We start from the raw sequence: 5,006 nt of genomic DNA on the forward strand, positions 1-5,006 counted from the left end.
GGCACAATAATGGGACAGAAGTATAACGAATTGTAACTCTTTTGAGGAACTCATGCTCATTTTCACACACAGAGGGAGACACACCAGAAGATACCGCCAAACTGACAGAGGTGTCCGTTGTGGAGAGCTGGAATTTGAAATGGACAATAGGACAAATGCAAGCTTTACATGCGGAAGCACAGAGGCGATGTCCCGAGAGAACTTTACAGGGGAGCGTCAACGTATACCACGGTTAAAGCGAAACATTCCCCCTCGAGCCAGGTAGGACTCGAACCTACAATTTTCTGATCCGAAGTAAGACGCGTTATCCATTACGCCACTGGCCCAAGACACAAGCCTGCCTTTGGCAGAATGTCGATATGTAATGCCATGGACATTCACGGAATCAGAATTAAAAAGGTGAACAAGCACCTTAGATAATCACCAACACTGCTTCACTTCGAAGTTTCCAATTTGTGAAGCAGTGCCTTTCACTGGCAAAGGAGAAACATTTGTCCTCAGCTGCCTGCTTCAGGGTCGCGTCCTTCTCTGCTGGAAGTTTCCATCGTTTTATTCACAGTCACGATGCGATTTCATGATCCACTCCAGTGAAAAAGTGCCATGGTGTCGTCCAAACAAGACCCTGCAGAAACTCAGCGAGAAACCTCTGGTCATTTCGAGCTCAGGATGTGGAATTAGACGAGATGCGTGACACCTTTTATTGGCGCCGCCACTTCACTGAAATTAGCGGCTCAAAACGAGCCGTTGTTAGCATCAGCTTGATTTGTACCTTCCTGCAGTGCATTTGCTAAACAAAATCAGATCGCTCCCATCCGGCCCAGCTGACTTATCTATTTTCACACTCTGCAGTATTTCTAATATCTCTTTCTTGCGAACCTCAAGCTCTGCTCGTCTAGACGGAAGTAGCTCTGTATCTTCCTCGCCAACATTTTCATTTTCTATAGCGAACACTGTCGAAAAATATTTATTTAGTGCTTCCCCTATCTCCTCTGACTCCACACACAACTTCCCACTATTATCCTTGATTGTCCCAAATTTAACTCTCGTCATTCTTTTATTCCTGACATACCTATGGAAAGCCTTAGGTTTAACCCTGATCCTATCTGCCAACAACTTCTCATGTCTCCTCCTGGCTCTTCTCAGCTCTCTTTTTAGGTCTCTCCTGATATCGTTGAAACCCTCGAGCGCTCTAACTGAGTTTTCACATTTTGTCCTAACATAAGACTTCTTGTTCTTCTTGACCAGGGATTCCACTTCCTTAGTAAACCACGGCTCACGCGTTCTATATCTTCCTCCCTGCCTGACAGGTACATACTTATCTAGGACACACAGGAGCTTTTCCTTGAATAAGCTCCACATTTTAATGTGCTCACCCCCTGCAGTTTCCTACCCCATTCTACGCTTCCTAAATCTTACCTCATTGCATCGTAATTTCCCTTCCACCAGCTGAAACTCTTGCTCCGTGGAGTACACCTATCCCTTTCAATCACGAAAGTAAACCTGAGAGAATTGTGATCGCTGTCTCCAAAGTGCGCACCTACTTCCGAATCTAAAATCTGGCCAGGCTCGTTACCCAGTACTAAATCGAAAGTGGCTTCGTCCCTTGAAGGCATGTGTACGTACTGTGTCAGGAAGCCCTCCTGCACACACTGGGCAAAAAATGACTCATCTATAGTACTCGTACTGTAGTGATCCCAGTAAATATTTGGATATTGTCTTGAGTGTTCCAGAGTTTTTCATTGTCCCAGAGTCCAGATGAAGTTTGCATTCCTCACGTACGTGAGCGAGAATGATTTCAATGTCTCAGGTCAGTTGCTGTCCAAAGAACATCAGAGTCAATGTCCCGTCCTCTACTCGGTCCGACAGTTCACACTTCTTCATTCTCCTCTGATTCCATTTCCCAAAGAGTTTCTCAAGATTTACAAAGCTGGAGCCTAAATTATATGGTTTGCTTCCTAAACATTTTTTCAACTGCCAACTGACAATATTTTCACAGTATCTCTTCACAATCCTCTGGCTTGCACCATGTCCAGGGATGAGAAGTCCCGTTTGGTGGAGAGATTCCCGAGGCTGATGAGCTTCACTTTGGAACAAAGATGGTTAAGTGGCGATTTCCTGCGGTTGTTTGTAATGATGGGAGAGGGAGCGGTGGGGAATGAGCTCTTTGACGAGCAGGAGGAAGTGTTGCCACTGACCCGAGTCAGAGAACAGAGGACAGGGATTAAAGGAATCTAATGAAAAGCAGCACTTCTGCTCAGGACGTTCAATAACAGCTGCAGAAACCCGATGTGTCGAGCAGTGTATCTGGAAAGAGAAACAGAGATAATGTTTTAAATATGGAACATTTCTGATGAAGAACTCGAGTTTCCCAAGGCTAATCAAATTACTGGCCTGGTTCACAAAATAGTTTCTCTGAACTTTGAGCGAAAGTTGTACCAGCAGGAAAGCATTCATAACGTAGTTAGCAGGATTCGAACCTACGTGGGGAAACCCCAATGGATTTTTAATCCATCGCCTGAACCACTCGGCCATGACTACAGACAGCTCAGGTGGGTTGAGCATTGACCAAATCAGCCGTGATCTCATTGAAAGCTACCGTTGACTTGATGAGCGAAATGCTCCCATCTCCTTTCGTACCTTTGCTGTCATTTGTAAGGTGCGAGACACCAATGTAAAAGAAGAAAAGCACAAAGGTAGGAAAAGATATTTGCAGCCAAACTGAGTCAAAATTATTGATTGAAAGGACAATCCCACTTTGGCAATTTGCTAGATCTCTTTGCAAACATGATCAGCAGAGCTGATCAAGAGAGGTATTGATCTGAGTGTTATTGGACATGAAACAATCCAAGGTTAGTGACATATTCATTTCTTTTTCTGGCGAAGGAGCTGGTCTTTCCAGATGCTCACAATGAAAGAGATTTTTCCCAATAAAAGACGGCAAATAAGTCCCATCTAACGCTGACACCATCGTGAGCGCTGCTGTTTCACAATACCACAGAGTCAGGGTCAATTCCCGCCTCATGCAACTGAATGTGTGGAGTTTGCACATTCTCCTCGTGGCTGCGTGCACTTGCTCTGGTTTTCTCCCATAGTCCAAAAATGTACCGGTTAGGTGAAATGGCCGTGCTAAATTGACCTGGTGAATGGAGAGGAATGCATTTGGGCTGGGGCGGGTCTGTGTGGAGTTGCTGGGCCGAAGGACCTGTTTCCATATTGTAAGTATTCTAATATACGGTCATCAATGGCCAAGGTATGACGCACGTTGTTCGATGTTGCATATATGACTTTTCGATTGTTTTTCTTCAAAGTTTCTTTACAATTCAAACGGGAGTGGAAGAAGGGAAATGAATGTCTCCCATAATTCTTGCCTTCTTTTAGCATTCACAGGCGGTATTTTTCCTGTACGTTTTTTTTTACACTGTGGTTACTGTTAATGTTCCTGTAAGCTACACCGGCTGGTTTCCTCTTTCCTCAATGTTCCTCATCTCTACCCAAACACATTTTCCATCCTTATCTCCTTAATCAATGTAATCTCGAACCATTGCATAATTGCCACGGAAACTGGGCTTTTCACATGCCTGTGTATGTCATTTTCCAATATTAATTGATCGTTTACTGTGTTGCAATTGCGCATGTGAAGAACAAAACAGAATAGAGGCAGGTGGTCCTGGGTTTCAAACGCACGTAATTGCAGCTAAAACGCAGATTACTGCACACAATGCAATCTCGGAAGCATCCACCGAATCGTCAGGAAGCACACAATAAGTACAATGCTGCATGTCATGTCAGGAACAGGACCAGAAACACAACAGAAATACGTCTCTTGGGTACTATTTTGGACGTTTTTCTCAATCAGCTATCGTGTTTTACATATGTTCCATCGGGAGTTACCTCACACAAGGAAGTAACCAGTGCTGCAGACGGTCATATAATCCGAGTCCCAAGTCCCGGAGTCAGAGAGACTCAGTGCCCTGTGTGTACCGACAAGGAACAGCTGTGCATGGGGTTTATCGGGTAACTGAACTGCATGAATGCAGCTCGATGGTCGTCTGTCTGCTTCTCCTCTATAGTTTTCTGTGCAGTCCCTGCGTGCAATCTTGTCAACGACGTTTGTCCGGCACAAGATGGGCATTGGTCGCTTGTCTCTGAGAGAGGCTGTTGGTTTATGTGTTGTCATAATTCCGAGTGTAAGGAGGAATCTGGTTGTCAGTTCCCAGAAACTGACTTTAATAAATGGAAGCGTGCTTTGTAACTTGCCGCGTGGCATATCCTCGTTGCGAAGTTCGTGCACTGCGAATCACGTTACGGGACAATCCAATTTTGGCAAAGAATTTGTGTGGCAGTCACGAGTTGCCACGACCAGCTATCCCGAGTAGCAATACGGACAATTGGCAAGAACTGCAAATTCGATGAGAGCAGCACAAGGTTAATGTGACAGGGCAAACAGAAGGTAGCCAGAAGATTTCTGGGTGTAGGGCAATCACCCAACGTACCTTTTCATATGAAAGTCTGTGCATCAGTAGAATCTGTAACCCAAGTAGTCTATGTTGGTTATTCATATTTCAGACAACTTGTATTGTTTCCCGTTTATTCTGAAAGTGAATAGACATAGTTATTTCACCGTTATTTCGAAAGAAGATCCTGCATTGAATCTGTTCGACGTAATTTGATGCTGTGGTGAAAAGGTGGGCAATCGCGATGTGAAACGTTGCTATACTTTCATTTCCTTCATAACTGTACTGGTGAGGGAGAAAGGTGATCACCGGGGCATTGATGGCCTAATTTAATCACGGATACAATTGGAAATGTTCACTCTTATTGGTTCGTTGTTGTTCTGTTTTGTTTTATGATACTTGAGCACTTTCTGGGACTTGGCAATAAACTAAATCTCCAGTAGGTGTCGAATTGCCTCGCTGTTACTTGTGCGAGCGGTTCATGTCAGAGACGACTCACAGTGCATCACAGACAGCACTTAAGCTTCGGTGTGTCTGATCATGGTACTGCCT

The 5,006-nt window shown here is 44.5% G+C and overlaps 1 non-coding gene across 1 annotated transcript; it reads right to left on the reverse strand.

Annotated features, from left to right (window-relative positions):
* Positions 1 to 2,456: 2,456 nt before the first annotated feature.
* Positions 2,457 to 2,538, reverse strand: trnaf-aaa (transfer RNA phenylalanine (anticodon AAA)). Its single transcript has one exon. It is a non-coding gene; the product is annotated as a tRNA-Phe (tRNA).
* Positions 2,539 to 5,006: the final 2,468 nt, after the last annotated feature.

Source organism: Chiloscyllium plagiosum, unplaced genomic scaffold (genome assembly GCF_037043375.1).
Source record: "Chiloscyllium plagiosum isolate Xiang-an unplaced genomic scaffold, Cpla_swu_hap1 HiC_scaffold_39, whole genome shotgun sequence".
Taxonomy (NCBI): Eukaryota; Metazoa; Chordata; class Chondrichthyes; order Orectolobiformes; family Hemiscylliidae; genus Chiloscyllium; species Chiloscyllium plagiosum.